The sequence below is a fragment of the Anser brachyrhynchus genome, assembly GCF_964034855.1.
Source record: "Anser brachyrhynchus genome assembly, chromosome: 7".
Taxonomy (NCBI): domain Eukaryota; kingdom Metazoa; phylum Chordata; class Aves; order Anseriformes; family Anatidae; genus Anser; species Anser brachyrhynchus.
Genome location: NC_137701.1, coordinates 30,252,264 through 30,270,221, shown reverse-complemented (window position 1 = coordinate 30,270,221; position 17,958 = coordinate 30,252,264). Strand labels below are relative to the sequence as shown.

The 17,958-nt window shown below is 41.1% G+C and overlaps 1 protein-coding gene across 1 annotated transcript in view; it reads left to right on the top strand.

The window, feature by feature from the left end:
- The first annotated feature begins 1,237 nt into the window (after positions 1-1,237).
- Positions 1,238-17,958, top strand: part of LOC308198431 (uncharacterized protein) — a 115,619-nt gene continuing 98,898 nt past the window's right edge. The window contains exons 1-2 of the mRNA XM_080600813.1: positions 1,238-3,353; positions 3,932-4,000. The gene's annotated coding sequence lies outside the window, so the exon portion shown is untranslated. The remainder of the gene's footprint in view (positions 3,354-3,931; positions 4,001-17,958) is intronic.

The following is a 17,958-nucleotide window of genomic DNA, read 5'->3' as shown; positions in this document are numbered from 1 at the left end:
CAGACTATTGGCACTTGAATGGATGTTTACACCCCTTGGCCAAGTGAGGGCAGATATGGGTTTTTCTTGTGCCCAGTTTTAAGCAGGTCATCCAGAAACTTTGTATTTAAATTAGAAAAATAAAGCTATTAAGGAAGCACACTCTATAAAGCGCATTTTGCAGGACTCTGATTTTCTGAGCGATGCCTGCTACCTGAAAACAAGATCCAAAGATTTTTTCATCCCCTTCCAGGAATAAGATTAGCCAAAGCAGTCAATGGCTCCTTTATGGACTTCTTCTACAAACACTAATGGAAAGGACAGGTACATATGATTCAACAGTGAACACTTCTATGTTCATTTTTATCCATTTTTAGGAAGAAAAAACAAGCAAGAACAACCAAAACTCAGGAAAAAGAAATAATTTCCATCTTGATCAATCTAGATTATTAAAGTTTCCCCAGTGTTAACCATTTGATCATTTGTAAAGTATTAATTTTTATGCCAGTCAGGGAAAATTAAGTGGCCTAATCACATTCCGTGTTCACCACTACAGGATATGCAGAGCTTTTCCTGCGTTTGGTTGGAGGCTATTCCATTCAGCTGGACTCTTTTGAAACTGCTTTGCCTGTGTGTGCAATTAAAAGACTTTTTTTTTATTAACCAGTTTTTACATTACACTCAACGGCCCCGTCACACAACTAAATGACCCGTTTAACAAGCATGATAAAATCCTCATTAGGGCCTATTATAGGATTTAGTGGAATCTTCCTGCTTCACTACAGCACAAGCCTAATCTAATTAACTTCGCCACTTAATTCTCTCCCTCCCCCTTCTTGCTGTTTATTGGGCTTTTTGTGGAAAACAGATCCAAGGAATACAATTAACGTAATTTATCCTGGAAAATCCCCAAACATTAGCAAACTAAAAATGTAATTGGAAAAGGCCTCACAGAGTTCAAGCATAGTAGGCAATTACTCCAAAACTACAGTACTGCATATTATCATGTTACTTCTTATAATACATTCCCAAGATGAACAAGGAGGTAATTCTAACCAAGTGCATTTAAAGCCATAATTAAAGGTCATCTTTGTGTTTGAACAGCTTTCATATTTAATCGAGGAAAAATGTGTGCCTTCAAGAACGAAGTGATTTACTAGGATACGCAATAGGGAAAGCAGTTGAATGCTGTGTTCTTGGACTCATAAATGTAGAGCACCTTCCAGCTACAGTCTTGTGCAGTGCTTTGTAGTACTAGTACATCAACGGTATGTTACACCAGTCACCAGAAAACAGTGTTCAACCACAAAAGGTAGCTAGTCTTCGCAGTTTTTTTCATGACGAGATGTAGAACACTTATGAAACACAAGATGTGTGAAGGTCTTGATGTGGGAAGGGCACTGGGAACACAACACCATGCTATCCTGCTGTTTTCACAGGCTGAAGCCTTTAATTGCAGTGCTGTTAGTCCTTTTCCTAAGAATGGTGAAAGCCTACCAGATCCCAAGGCATCCCAGCCTAATCATGCTCCACATGAGATAGACAATCAGTGCCAGATTTGCACTCTGGGATGAGGGGCTGATCTTGTTATTCAGAAAAGAAAATCTAGCCAGTGGTTGGGACTCTCAGTTAGATATCTGTAAGGTGAAGATGCTCTCTGGATGAAAAACTTCTAACACTTCTTAGTATTACAATCACCTAATAATAGAGGTAGAAGGTGGCTAAACTCCTATAAGAAATGAGAGTAATCTCTGCCCATTACAGGAACATGCTACAAGATGCACGTGGAAGCTCTGAAGAGGTGGGCGGTTGTGCAGTGTTACAGGTCTTTTCTAGCTCCTCATTTTAGCAGTTGTGTGTGTTTGTGTTTGTGTGTGAGAATGAGAAAGAAGCCTAATTAACTCCTCGGGGATGAATAAAAGTCAGGAAAAGAAAATGAGACACAGGTCTAGAATGTGGTGAGAGGAAAGCAGAGGCTGAGTGAACACTTTTGGGTCAAAAGTGTCTACAAGGAACCTAGAGATAGCCCAAGTCATCCCTTACTCAGAGGAAGTTGATTCTATGCATCTTTGAAAATAAATGATGTGATCTCTGTGGACCTTGATTTCCTTCTCCTGGGAGAAATTAGCCAAATGCCTTGGCTAAACTGGATTGCAGCCAAGTGGAACAAGCAAATAATTGAAGCGCAAGATGAAGAAAGGATCAGTTCAAATCTCCCACCTTTTTCTGAAATGACAGTGGTGGGTTTTTGACCTTGTATGGATCCAGGTTCTTTAGAAGTTGTAAAATCAAGGCTAGATGCCATTTGGGCAATGTGCTTTCATGCCACACAGAGTGCAAGATGGAATTATGTCACTTGAATTACTCAGGGGGTTGGACAAGATGACACGACATTCCCTTGGGGTCTCCAGTGTTTGGTGCTATTAATCTTTCTTGTGCCTGTTTTTTTTTTTTTTTTTGGTAAGATTGACTCCCAGGGAATTTTAAACCTGATTTCCTTGAATGTGGCACGCTTCTGAAAAATTTGACACAGTGTGATGCTGCTGTTCTAAAAACCCCAGCTTTGGTCGATTTTCTCTATCACAGCTTCCTCTGAGGGCAAGAAATCAGAAGGATGCAACCTGGCAACCATCAGACAGACACTGAAACTTTAGCAGAAAGGACCAGAAGCCAAGACTGAGCTTTAGAAAAGCTAATTATGCAGGAGTGAGGGAGTTTCTGAACCTAATCCATTCATGAGTCAATGCATTTGGAATGAAAATAATTAGGAAAATTAGGGAAATAACACCTTTGGATATAGTTGTGGGGAAGGAAACCCTTAATTAGTTTGCAGTGAATCTGAGAGGCACAGCACATCTACCCACATCTGCTCTGACGTGTGGTTGAACTCAACAGGAGTGTTTTAGGCATTTCTTTGATTCCTCAAAGGACCTGGCGTCTAAAAATGCAATTAGCAGCAGGACAGATGCACTGCATTTTGCCTAGTTTTGTAGTGTCTTTGCTGAGAAGGAAAAAGGGTTATTATTCGTATCAGTTCACACAAAGCATTTTAGCACAGTGACTGAGATCAGACTGTCTGGTGGAGGAGATGTTGGCATCCTGGGGGAAGGTCACAGGCACTTTGCATTGCCTGGGGTTAAACTCTTTCCTCTCCATGGATCTTCCTCCTGGGCAGGGAGCACTGAATTTGCCCTGGCTTGCTTCTGTGTAGGCGTGCACCAGAATCAAAGCAGGCATTTTGGTGCCAAAGAAAGACACAGCTTGTGTACTCTAAAATTGGCAATAGCCCTACTTCCAGCAGGAGGTAGGACTAGGTTACCTCCAGAGCTCCCTTCCCACCACCATTTCTATGATCCTGTGTCTGGATTGTTTTGGTAAGTAGGCACTATAGCAATAAACTTGATGTGTCATTTTGTTTTCGTTGGAATAAGTTTAAATAAGTTGAAAGAAAGATTTGATGCTTTGATGTTTAGAATATCCAATGCATTCCGTAAGAACAGTTTTTTGTTGTTGTCATTTTTGTTTTTTTTGCTTTCCAATTATTTGTTTTGATAGTTAGCTTAAGTAAAATAATGTTATGATTTAATGTTATAATATGTTATGATAGCCTATAGAAAATGGTACCCCGAGTTTTTTTGTGGGGTCATCCATCACATATTTAGCTAATTAATGGTTATGTAAATTAGTCTATTTGAAGAAAAAAATAATAGCCTTTTTGAGTAGTTTCCTAAGGTGATGTTGAAGGAGCTGGTGTTCATCTTATTTCCCCACTACTGGGACTGTAAATATGAGAAAGCTTATCTGTCATTAGTGCTAACTTTGATTTTAGCAACAAAGACAGTTGGCTCTTTTTTTTTTTTTCATGCAAATGCAACACCCTGTGACAACTTAGTGTGAGAATAGCAAATAAACAGCTTAATAAAGAAAAATAATTAGAATCTTCCTTCAACAGTGAAATGGATCTGCCTTCACAATCACCATGGGATGGGGCATCACGGAGGAAAAACACCTCAGAGGATGTGTAAGAACTAAACTTCTGGCAGCTTCGTGTTTACAATGTAGTGCTGTTTGTTACTGGCAGGCAGGTGTGCTAACAACGTGATGATACCCTGGCTGATGCCAGGCCAAGAATGTCCCAGTAATTCTTGCTGGAGTGTCATCTTCCAAGTGAGAATGGAGTACGTCCTAGTTTATTATGGGTATGACTGTAGAATAAAGTCCCAAACAACAGCATATCCACAGCTGGACCCAGCAGGAGTGGGCTTTGCTGTGTTCTCTTTCTCTCTGAAGTGCTTTGTGTCTCTGATAATTATAATTTGGGTTTTGTGTTGGAGGGGCATGTCTCCAAGGCGGTGTGATCCTAATGGTTGGGCAGGGAAGCTTCTTGGCAAGGAATGAAACTGCCATGAGGAAAACATGGAAACTATAAGTAAAATAGGCTGTTTGTACATCATCCACTGAGAAAAATGATCTGGCCACCCCAAGCAAAGTGCCATGCTGCAGGTGTTGTGATAAGCACCAAATATTAACAATAATTGCATCAGACAGATAAATCCTCAGAAGTTGGTAGCCTCAGGGCTTGATTTCATCTGGAGCTAGCTTCAGACTGTCACAGAGCCATCGGAACAGGAAGCCTCTGAAATGGCCACAAAAAATGAATGAGGCAGCAAGATCATTGACAGCTCCCATTGACAATAATTTCCTTTCAGGTAAGAACAGCCACAAAGCCTCAGAGAGAGCAGATGCTTTCTCCCTGGGCTGAATTTCCTGCTTTCCTCCAAGTCTCCCTTTTTGCACTGGGAGCATGGAGGCAGTCGGGTTTCAAATATCCACGGAGTGTAAGGAATCACTGCAAAACAGCTTGGCAGTTACACGAGGGCAAAGTGATCTGCCTCTGCTGGGAGCATGGCATCACACAGCCACGCTGGAGTGAAGGCTCTGGCTCTGGATGGCAGTTTCCAGATCTGGTCGAGTCAGCTTGGATAGGTTTGACATTAACGTGGGCACATGGAAATGATGTCCGCACTGGGAGCAACATTGCCTTCAGCTTGGAAGATTGAACAGACGGAAACACTTGCAGCTAATGTTGTCAGAGCATGTGCACTCTGAGGGGGACATTTCCAGATTTTTAATTTCTTGTGGTCCGTCTGTTTCTTAATTCAGAAGTTCAAAAAACACTCCTGTGACTGTCTGGATTGATACTTTCTGTTCTACAGACCAGGCCGCTTCCCTGCATCAACTCTTGTTTCATCAACAGCTTGAACGGAAAAGCTGTCCAGCCTTGATTCCAGGTTTCCCAGTGACAGAAAATCATCACAAGTGCAGGCAGCCCTAGCTCTTAATTACCAGAGCTGTTATGAGCTTCCTTCTTGTCACACTGCAGTGACTATTTGGGGGATCATTTCTGTACCAGCCTACTGGTTTGTAGAGTGCATCGCTCAAGTTTTGTTCCCCACATAAGCAGCTTTTGCCTTGACCATCTCAGCTCTGAAGACTGACAGCCTGGCTCTTAGGTGGGAAGTATGAAGGACAGCAATTTAGCTGCATGGCTGAAATTAAAGGAAGAATGGGAAACAAATCTGTTAAGAGTCACGTTTGCCCTTAAAAGGCAGGAGCTGATGTTCAGAAGGGCAGGAGCTGATATTCAGGTCTTAATATTTGTAAATGTGCTGACAGCCATCTAATGAAAATGGGTTGTGAGTTGTCAGTGTAACTGGAGGCTAAATAAGCATGCTGTCATTCATACACACTAAATTCTGCAATGCTGACTTGTCTTGGTCTATAGGCTTCTGTGGTGGGGGTACCTGGGGCTTAGTGGCCTTTGTGGACCATGCTGCTTCTGAGGGCTCTGCAAGAGCGTTTGAGGGAGGGCAGCTCGCTGCAGAGGCACTCCAGGTAAACCTTTTCCTTGTGAAGAAAATGAATAGTGGTCTTTTCTGATCGTGTCTAATAAGTGCTCAGAGGTGTCTTGTCTCTGCAGCATGGTAAGAAATTCCCATGCTGTGGAATTTTTTTTTCTTCTATCTCATGTTATGAAAAGAAAACTTAACAGAGGAATCCCACTTTAGCTCCTCACCCCAACCCTGGGCTGACTAATATTGTAGATTTAAGCCCTGAGAGTGTTTCTGTTTCCATGATGATTTTTTGGTTTGCTGTTTGCCAGCATTATTCCAGGGAATGACTCATATTCTCAGCACTGTGAAGGATAGGAAGGAGGGAGTGCACAAGGCTTTGTTCCCACAGGCTGACTTTGGAACATGCAGTAATTTGATTTGTCTCCTAGGGCAAGTGGGGCTCAGGCATTAGAAAATAATGGCCAGTCAAGTTTTCAGTTAAAAAAATAGGTTTTAAAAAATAAATGTATCAGTTTTCTGGGGAAAAATAGTTTTTGATTAAAAAATGTGAATATCATGAAGACAGATTTCTTTTCCAGTTAGCAATAAGTTAGCAATACCTCTGTGGCACCTATAGGCAGCTCTACTTCATGCAATGTTTTCTTCTAGGAGAAGAGTTCAACTACCCCTCCCATGATGTGTGCTGGTGGAACAGCCAAGAATCTTGTAAAGAAAGGCTCAACATGTCTTTATTTATGAGTTTAGTCTCCATAACTCAGTTTCCCTATGTGTAAAATAGGTGCAGCTGCTATGCCACTGGGGTACTCCACAAGACATGGTCAGCTAAAGCTTGTAGACCATTTTGGAGCTGAAAAATGCTGTTTCCTTGTCAGCAGTAAGAACAGTCTGTGAAGCACTTCAGGCTCCCTAGGTTCAAGTTCCTTAATGACAACATTTTTTCTTTGATAGCTGCCTTCATAATACTCCAAATATCTTATTAGCTGCATAAAACCACATCTCTGTTTATCCTGGCAAAGAGGCTGGTGTGGGTGCTTTCTCTGCTCGGGTCATTGTCACCCAAGACCTCCTCTTTGAGGTAGCCCAGAAGTGTGGCTGCCACATCTCTTCATCACCTCAGGATGTAATTTTCTTGCCCTCCCTAGTTTGCTGACCTAGCTGACTGCCGCCTTGCTCTCTGCTCAGGGTGAACCCTTCCTAGGAGTCAGCCTGGGCTGCAAAAGGCAACCCAGGTAAGGTGGACACTCAGGCTAATCAGGAAAATGCCACCCAACCCTTCTTCTACAGCTCTGCAATATAGATGTATCCTTAGAGAACCTGCAAATCAAACCGAATTTCTTTCTCCCGCTCAAGTAATAAGGAGATTTTGTTGTTAACTGGCAGGTGCCACTTTGAATTTCAGTAGTGAGGCTCAAAATGGCTTGTATGTAGGTCAAGCATGGATAACTCCACTTACAAATGTGATTTGGAAGAATCTCTTCTCAGAAAGTTTTTCTGCATTTCTAGGTATATGTATATGTAGGCATTGCCAAGAGCAAAAAAGAACAGAAATGCTGCCAGAAGTAGTGCGAATGAGGTCTCTAGTCCCTGTTTCATAACTGCAAATAGTTTTTAGATTAAAAAGACGAAAGAGGCTTAAATGTGTCCCTGCTGCTTATATCCTTCTCAAATTCCTGTAAAACTTCTTCAGATAGTGGGCCTCTGTGAATTTTAACTCCCTCAGAAAGAAATGAGCAGCAGCTCTTTAATCTATTCATGCATGAGAGAAACATATGGAAGACAGTGGCCATTTTATGTGGAGGAGCATCATTTACTGAGTGCTGTTATGGAGACAGCTCCTAGAATGGGAATGTGATGGGTGAAGGGAAAATCATGATTCCATTTCACATAAAGGATGAACATATTCATAAAAAGAAGGTTTTCAGAATCACCCAAAAGATTTAAGAGTGTGAGTCTCCCTTAGCTGTTGGATGAAGGTGCTAAAGATACATAGGTGTTTTTGAAGGTCTGAGCACAGATGGTGAATAACAACATGAAATGATGTGAGGAGCTTTGTATGCATGGGAGCTTGCCTTGTGTTGTTGTTGTTGTTTAACTTTAAGAGTTGGTCTAATAATCCATTATATTGAGTTGTTCTTCTTGAAAACTGTTCTTTCCTGAGGTATAGTGCCATGTTAGTCAAACTTGCAACTATTTCCAGTGTACTCCAAATACTAGTTTCTTGCCCTGAAACAGGGTGCCACTCTCTAACTGGAAGCACAGATGAGTACTGGAATGAGTGGTAAGGGAGGGCTGTAAGATGCTGGACCCAGAAATGTTTAAAGAAAAGTAAGATAAAACACAAAGGTGAACTATACCTATTTGGTCCATTTAGCTTAGGGGCTGAAATAAAACCTATTGAGATCCTTTCAGCTATAAATTTCTAGGCTCCTGTCTGAATGCCCTTCAGTTGTGTGTTAAGTGCTATAACATCTGCCTTCTGAGGTTCACTCCTTTCTTCTCCTCACTAAGGGGAAGGGTAGTACGAGAAGTGTTGTGCTTTCTTTATTTGGGAAGCCTTTTGCCTGGTATTACCCTGTGCCTTTTTTGGGGAAGGCAAACTGGAAACATACCTGCTTCTTTGCAAAATATTTTGCAATTGTTTTTGGTCTTGTGGGAGTCCAATCCATCACATATAATCTGAGATAGTTCTTGTTTCTAGCGTGGAAGAGATTTACGGTAGAGACACAGAAGACTGGCAGGGGAAAGCTGCTGAGATCTCTCTTCCTAGCTGAATGTCTCTTCTTCAGACAGGATTCTGCTAAGGCTTTTTGTGCTTAATATCTTCAGGAGCAGCTGAAAGAATGGCAATGACTCTGTGGGATGTGTGAAGTGTGGGATTTGCGTATCTAACTCTGTGTGGGAGAAATCCCACTTTACAACAGTAGGTTTGATTTTCTGAGTACCCAAGTTATGCAGTACTAGGGTCTCAGGACTCATAGAATATGTATACTTGGAGATATTGGGATCCAGATGTTGTTTCACTTTCATGTTAGTACTAAGCAACTTTCCAAAAAGCCTTTCTGGATCTAACTTGAAAGCATGGAGACAAAACTGAAAGAGCAAACAGCGAAAAAAAAAATACGATTAATTCTATGTGTACAATGTTTTTACCCTTATTTATGTTTGTTTATTGCTCTTGGCAAAAGTACTTTTAAATTCTTAAATATAATGCTAATAGTGTTAGGGATTTATTAGGCTAGAGTGGATCATTGTTGTTATTCCCATACACCAGATTCAGAGCCTTGAAGTCAGTTTGCTTCTTTTGAATTCCAGATGTGAAATGAGCTAAGAAACATAACCAACTCGAAAAGCTCTTCTGCCCCGGCAGAGCTGTAATTTCACTGCCAATTTATCAACTGGCAATAAACAAAAATGCTTATCTTCAGTTTGAAGAACTCAGTTTCATATCAAATTAGTTACAAGCAAATTAATTAGAAGCTTTGGATTTTCCTTATTAAGGTGGTAAAGAGAAGTAAACATCAGAGAAGCAGATGTGAACCTTTGTAAAACCAGACTGTGCAAACAAGCAGTTGTGCAAATTGCAAGAGGCCTCTGACAAAACTTCATTAAGCAAGAAAGGTTTTTGTGTCTGTTTGTGGGGAAAGAAACTTGAAACTCAGGGGTTTTGATTTAGCCAAAATACATTAGGCTTGAATCCAATGCCTTGTTTCAGTACTTGATGGCACTGAGCAGAACAGAGGAAGGGGTATAATTAAAAAGGAGTCAGGACAATTAAAATGAAGGAAAAGCTCCCTCTGTGTTCACAGAGACAGTGGCAAAGGCAGGTGATTAGTTTCTTTTTTAGGATGGTTTTGGACTGGCAAAGGGAGATCAGCTCTTGTGAAAGCCTTGATGTGATTTCTAATTTTTAGCCTTTGTTTTCATTTCTTCCACTCTTTCTTTACTGTTGTTACTGTGAAGAGGACAGAAGAAGAAGTGGGAAAAGACAGAGAAGTCAGAGGCTAAGGTTAAGTTTCCACTGTTAACTAAGAAATAATGATAATAAAAAATCACTACCTATAATTAGGGTGATTAATCCTCTCCCTCAAGCTAAGATGCAGATTTGCAAAGGACCGGTTTCTTCAGAGATTTCAGGTGAATTTCTGATAGAGAAAAGCCCAGATTCTATAATAAGAAGAATGTGTTGAAACTTCTATTTATTCTACATCATCCATGAAGAAAACTTGATGCACTTCACAAAAGAAATCACTTTCACTACTTCCATTTTGCAGATGGACAGAAGTGTGAAATGACTTGACCATGATCATTCAGGAAGAGGTAAACCCAAATTTCATGGGCTCTGTGAAAATACAAACCCACCAGAAAGTTCCACTGCCCTCAGAAAGAGGCGTTTATTCTCACTGGATCCTAGTGTTGTGTTGGTTCAGTGAGTAAGGATGGGCGATCTTCTCCAGAACAAAGGTGCTGCCTTGGCAGTCTGATGAGACAGGATGAAACATGACAGCAGTTGCCCAGAACGGGATTGAAGGCAGTGTCTGAGTTGCAATGTGTCGTGTGCAATCCCAGTTTTATTTTGAAAGTTATACGTTGGTTGAGTTACTCTTAGGAAGCTTAGAAATAAACTTACTATAAAGCTTAAGAAATTAGAGGTTTTCCATGTGGGCTAATTAATATGGATTTTTAACATCACTAGACCACTCTTTCCAGCATCTTGTTTAACTTAAGCTGCAGAATTTTACCTGTTTTCTCCTCAAACATGCTCAAATAAATCAAAGCTCTTTGATTTCCAGTAGGAAGCCTACAGCAGTAGAACAAGTAAGAGAATTACCTATTTAATGTTATCTCAAATATAACATATTGCTATGAGATGGGGGAAACTGCCAAAGTACAAAACAGGAAAAAACAGATGCCTTGGAGAATAAATACTTAGGAAGAAGTCTGGATATTGGGTGTAAAGACTTTCTTACCAACAAAGAGAGCTAGGAACACCCCCATGCAGTTGTTTATTAATTTGAATTAAAAGGGAACAACATAGCTGAAATTAGCCGTGTATGGCAGTGTGCAGACATGCAGATGAAGGAGTTATGTGGAATCAAAGAAGGCATGAGGTTACCCAGAAGATACTTCCAGAAGAAGCAGTAGCAGGGAGAATAAATGGACTAGATAGAATTAGCAACAAATAATTGTCAGAAGTGGATCAGTCTGGTTTCTGCCTGGAAACTTATTTTACTGAATGAAAAAAAAAATAAAAATTGAATCAAATAACTCTTATTTTACCATAGCACATCTTCCATGAATAAGTCCTTGTAGTCTTGGCTTGAGGACATGAAGATGCAGAGAAACCATGGTTTTCTTTGATTTGTTAGGGCTTTAACAGACATAAACATGGTTTAAAATATTCACTTTGCGTCTAGTTGGAATTTGCCTGCCTTCAGGTTTCTGGCACTGGTACTTCTTGTCCCTCTGTCTGAAATTACTGTGGGAATTTAAATATGCATAGATGTGATATTAGTGGTAATTACTTTGTTGGTCCAGTTATTTTAACTAATTTGCTAATTACCTGTGTCATGGTAATTAATTACTGAACTCACAGAATATGTATGGAGACACCATACATAAAACTCTGGTTGGATGGGTATTTCTTTTACAGTTATTCCATGGGCTGCTTTAAGCACTGTTATCACCGGGTTATGGTTCTGATACTGTCGTTATGGCTTGCCAGCCACATTTTGCAAGAATACCTAGCATCGCAGTGAGTGTCCAGTAAAGTACCTTGATTCATTAAGGTCTCTCCATTTAAAGCAGAAGAGCCATCCCTGGAGCTGCTCACTAATCACTGCGGAGAGGCTCTTTTGTGAGTGCTTTCTATGCTTTTTGCACTGGAGGAGGAAAAATCCCTGTGCGGAAAGAGAAAAGGTCTCTTGAGCATTTCTGAGTGGACCGCTTCAGCCCTTCTCTGCTGCACGAAACAGCAGTTCAGCTCCTTTTTGTGAGGTGTGTGGAGGGGATACAGAATGAAATTATGGTTGCCTGCAGCTCAGAGAGATTGGTGTTCTTCAGCACTGTGTTCCTGTTTTCTAATGATTTGTCCAGACAGTTTTAAGTATTTTGATTCTAGATACAAATAATTCTGTATTATTTAGTGGATTTTGCACTTAGGAGATATTTCTCCAAATAGCCCAGAAGTTGAAAGGATAATCTTGAATCTTACCTTCTCAAGCTTGATGTACGAATCCCACCTATTCTATTCCATTCTAAACTTGAGCTGACCAAACTGAGCCACGAGTTGGTGACAGACAAGCTATGAACAAATGATTGCTCATGCATCTCCTGCCACAACCTGTAAAACCCAAAGTCCAAGAGAAAGAGTGAGACAAAAGTGTACTGAAGGGAGAGTTCACATCAGAGGCCACCAGTGACATCAAACATTTATGTAATGCTGTGCCAGAGTTAAAACTGTGGAAAGAAGTCTCTGATTTACTTAGAAGTAACAAATACATCTTGGGGAAAAGAATCCTAATACAGCAAGAATCAATGCCTTTCAGGCTGTGTCAGGAGAGCAAAGCTTCATGGGGTTTCTTAAAATCCTTGGTTGATGTGAGAAGGAACACAGCAATCACTGCTGAGAGTAAAGGCAAACCAAGCCATAAAAATTAAACTGGCAAACTGTGGAAGGTGCAAGGAGGTCTCCAAGGCTGCAGGGTAGGGCATTGGGGTGGCAAGGCCTGGGGAGTGATGGGGGTTTTGAGACAGGTAAACTGAGCTGTGGGAAAGTGAAATGGAGGACAGTCCTGCTGTCATTCTAAATACAAATAACAGATATAGAGGATGCTTCACAGAGCATATAGACGGTTACAAGATGTACTGTTGGGTTGTGTACCAAAGGGGAAAGAGGAATGATTCACATAGCTGAGCAGAGCAGCCTCCAGCTGTCCTGGCATGAAAAGTTTCAGGCACTAGTCAGAAAGTCTTGAAGTTTGAAGGTCTGAGATGTTGCCCATACTTCTGATCTTGCTTTCACCAAGGAGCCCCTGCTGAGCAAATTTTAGTCTGGATCTTCAAAGTACAACAGTCGCAGAACTCCTGCTGCTCCTGGTGGAGATATTCTGCTGTCTGTTCTGAAGCCAGCCTGGCATCTCTGCACTCTGATTCCCAGTGCCTCTGCAACAGCCCAAAAGTTATAGAGGGAACCCACAGCAATTGTACTTGAGTACCTTCACTCACTAATTTGAGTACGTTCAGCGTCTGAAGTCAGGTGGAACTGTCTGGGCATTTATAACCCACCTGGAAAACATTTATTCCTCCATTGGAGAAAGTTTGCCTTTTCAGGTATGTGACATTTCTTCAGATCAGTTCTATTTCCAGGCTGTTTCCTGTCTGTGCATTCTCTCTTACACCTTCTGGAGTGTTTGTCAAGGAATGGCTTGCCTTGAGACACTTTTACCTGCTTGTTCGTTCTTTCTGGACAGCTCCTATTAAATTAAGCCATATATTCATTCATACAGACAACATCCCAGCAGCCAGTTCAATACACACTAGTCATAAATTATTACAAAACAGGTCCAAATCCATCACAGAGGCATCCATTGATTATCCATACAGCTACTCTCTGTAAACGAACACTTTGTATGCAAGGTCACTGTAGAATTCAGCTATTTTTAAAAGGCCGTTAATAGCAACACGGAAGCAGGCTTTGATTGAACTGGAAGTGTAATTTTCAATTAGAGCCTTCACTCAGTCTTCCTTCCATTAGGGTCTAATTAGATTTCAGGAAGACATGAAGTTTCAGAGGCTTCAGCCCTACAGCCTCTCCATTAGCTGACACCATATGCTTTGCGGTTTCCGTTGTGAAGACCCGATTAATTTGCTAACGTTAATTTTAACTCTAGCTGAGATGCTTCGCCAGGGACCTGATTAATGGACTAGCTATAACCAGCCCATCCCTGTTTCTTTCTGCCATCAGTTATACTGTAACGAGGTTAGCGAACACCAGACTGCTGTGTTTTCTCTCTACTGCTATAGCAAATATATATATTTCATTTGGACTGTGCAAGCAAAGGAACAGTCCCTCCAGTCTGTCACCTGGATTAGCCTGCTAGGTTGCACACCCTCTCTCCTTTCCTACTCTTCCTGCGTTGCTTCCTCCTCCTGTGATACCTCTAATATACATGCAGACATGAGTCTGTAAAGACACTTTGGAGAGTAATATTTTCATGAATTTTCCTTCCTTCTGTTTCACCCTTTTCCATACACCAAATGCTTTGCTTTATCCAGAGACTGAAGGCTTGATAGTTCATATCTAGTGTGAAGCAACTAGCTTTATTTCATAAGTTCTCATGTGCTTCCAGCTAAAATGAAAATTTCTGGGGCTGTGGTTGCTTATACGACTCCAACAAGTTTGTGTGACTACTCCCAACAAATGCTGTTAATTTAAATAAAGGTTGATTGTGGTGAGAAATTAATATTCACAGTCCAAGAAGGATTAGTTGGAGACCTATCTGATATTGGTGATGAGAGGTATAAAAGACTGTATCGTATTGGAAGGGTTTTTGCAGCACAGACAAAGTACTGCAGCTGAGGTCAATTCTGAATGAGGACCAACTTTTCCTGGGCTCACACCAAATCTCAAAAATTAGATCTCTGAGTGATGGGGATTTTCACAGTTGCCAGACTGTATGGATTTATACTGCTGGAACGCAAGTCTATTCAATAGACATTGAGATATGTTAAGACATGGATACAGACTGTGACATCGGCAGACAGGTGATGGGATGCCCACCAAAAAAGTAATGAGATCCCCTTGGACAGATTTTGTAGGCAGTTATCTTCTATACTTCAGTTGTAGAGCATGTGTAGCAGTTCTCTTGCAGCTTTGCTTTGCTTGCCCCTTGGATTTCATCCCAAATTGCACTAGCTATACACAGGCATATCTTTTCAGCATAGATCTAAATGATCTACAGTAAATAAAGAAACAAGTTAGGTCTCTTCAGATTTGTAGATAATAAAATCCACCACTGAAGAATAATCTTGTGAGGTGAGTTTTAGTCTCTGGGAACTGGTCTTCTCTGTGTCCCAAAGGGAGGGAAGCTGAAGCAGGTGTTTAGCAAGGGCGGACAGGTGCAAATCCCTACCTAGTGCTGTTGTGAAAAACCATCAGGCCATCTAGACAATGAGTCAAGTTCATCTTTATGGCATTCAGGTGCTGAACTGCTGCCTCAGACACAATTGGTGGATAGACACAGAACTTCTGTATTTAGGGGACCTCTCCCAAGTCCCCATTCTTGTTTCTCTGTGTGCTTTTTTTGTTATCAGGCTTCCCTTTAAAACAAGCTGCTGCAATAATATCTTACTGACTTAGTTTTATAGGAAAAGAAAGAGTTGTAATAACTTTTTATTGACATTGCTCTTCCAGATAGACATAGAGATAAATCACTAACCTGCAATAGTCAGAATGCTCTTGTGTTTTCTGGGATCACAGTCCCCGGGTTTCCCAGTGGGAGCTACCCAGATGAAATGGTTACAGCAAGAAACCTGGCCAGCAACTAAGAACCATGCAGCTGCTCACTCACTCCTTACTCCAGAGGGAGGAAGAATAAAAATGAAAAAAACTTGTGTGTGAAGTTAGAGACATCTCAACAAGTGGAGGAAAGAAGGTAAAAAACCTCCAAACAAGTGATGCAAAAGCAATCACTCAATACCTCCCATAAGCAGACTGATGCTGAGTCATCCACATTGTAAAAAGCTAAGATCAACTGCAAAAAAACTTTGATGATGTTTCACATTGGATTTAGGTTCCAAGAGAAATGGCTGCCTGCGAGACCCACCTCTCTGCCCAATTTTTATTGCTGAGCATGACATTATATGTCACGGAATGTCCCCTTGGTCACTTTGAGTCAGTTGTCAAGGCTGTGTTCTTTCCCAAGTTCTTGCTCACCCCATTTAGAGCACCTTTAGTGTTAGAAAATGAACAATGATTTGTATAGGGTTTAGCTCTAGCATTTGTAGTTTGAGCTTGTGTCTTTGAGAGTCATGTCCAAAACGAGGAACTTAAGAGTCTTCAGGCTCTGGCAGTGGGAGCTTTAAAAATGGGCCTGGGCTGGTGCTAATGTGACATTTGGCAGGATGTAGAAGTCAAATCAAGCTTTGTCTGCTTGACATGACTGAATCTAGGAGTAATCTAGGAGTAATCAGGGAATGCTGTTCTCACTGCACATACTGTGACTGCAGGCATAAGTTGAAGCACTGTAGCAGAGGTTCATGCCTATCACCAAACAGGGGCTAATGTGTAACAGATCTCACATTTTATACCTTGGATGCTGGCTGAGTACATGCTAGGACAAAACTTGGAGTATTGGCTTTCCCAGCCAAAACAGCAGAAGGAGCAGACAAACATGGAAACACTGGCAGTGTCTGCAGATCCTGATGATGGCTCCTTTCAGGGGCTTTTAATTTCCTCTGTGCTGCACACATTAAAATCAGTATGATCTGTTAGTCCAATGTGAAGGGGAAGGTAATGCTAATCTCTGCTGTGTTGTCACAGGATGAGGTTTTGGGTTCCCAGTTTGGAGAGGCAAAGCTCAGGCTTACAGAAGGACTTACAGAACTAGTGCAGAGTGTATGATATTTATATGTTCAAACTCCAAGACCAATGTTGTCAGGATGCACTTGGAATTAAAGTGATTTCCTTTATCACTCAGTACAGTCTTGTATAATACCACCCACTGGTTTTCTCCTGTGCTAAATGGACATAGCATGTCCTAGTATATCAATGTAGGCAAGCACAGTGAATGTAGATTCCCTCATGTTTAATGAAGGGACAAGCTCAAACACAATACACATCTCCTTGAGAGCACTTGAAAGCTTTCTTTTTCTCTTTCTGGTTACTTGCTGTCAATAACTCATTCACCAATGTCGTTGAAATGAGCCAAAGGAATGGAAAGTTGTTGGTGTTGTGACTGAAAACAGGACAGACCAGTAACGACTGGGGGTTGAAGCTAAAAATATAATACAACCAAGAAGCTAAAAAAGGATTAAGTCAACTTATTGCTGCTTTGAGGTAGCTGGTACAGAGAACCTAAATCCAATGTGAGAAGACCTCATCAAAGTTTTTTTTCAGTTGATCTTAGCTCTTTGCAATGTGAATCCTGGAGGGAATAAAGGAGTTGAGGGAGGGAAGAGCAGTTTATATCTTATGGGTATAAAGCAGATAAAGAGAATGGTTAACAAGTGTAGGTTTTTACTACAGTATTTTAAGAACTCTGTCAATGACCTCCCTCCCTCCTCCCTTTCTAAGTCTCAATGCAAAGGCCTAAAATTAGATAGCTGATTAAGGAGAGCTGCAGGGCGATCTAAATACATCAATCTTGTTTGTAATGAGGAACATGGCTACATTTCTGCAGTGATGATATACCTTGGGGCCAGGGGTGGCTGGATACTGAATGTTGTCTGTATTGAACTTCCCGTGCAGCCACTACTTCTCAGCATTTCTGAATGTCTGAATCCAATTAGGTGAAATCTCTGGGAAAGGAGGTGCTTGGGGATTGAACAGGGCAAACATTTCTTCCAGGGTAAAAGAGGCTGAGCAGCTTTCTAGACTGGTTTGCCAGCAAAAAGGGCCACATTCATGTCTATTTCTACCTCCCACCAAGAAATGTGCAGCAAAACCAAACTGAAAAGTCCACCTTGCCCTAACAAGCCTTTGCTTAAAGACTTTTACACTTGAAGCCATATATTCCTGTTCTTTTTAAAGGCTAATGGCCCATTTCATGTGCCTGATGAAGAGCTTTTATTAGTTAAGGAGTAAAGATGTGTTCTGCATTGGAAAAGCCTAAAACTTCCATAACAGCAAGAGGGAATAAAGTTCTCCTAAATGATGAGTTTGTGTTTTTTTTTTTTTTAATAATATTATTGCGTATCTCAAACAAACTAAACTTCCTTTCTGGCCTCTAGGTCAGTTCCAGAACTGTCCTTTCTCTTGTGAGCAGAAACCTCTGCTGACCAAAGCTCTTTTTACACCTCTCACACAGATCAGACACATTTAGTAGATCATTTTAGGAAAGGTTTCTCAGCTAGGACTCCCTGGGATTTAGGTCCTTAAAGGATGATGGAAGGGATAGGTAAGTGC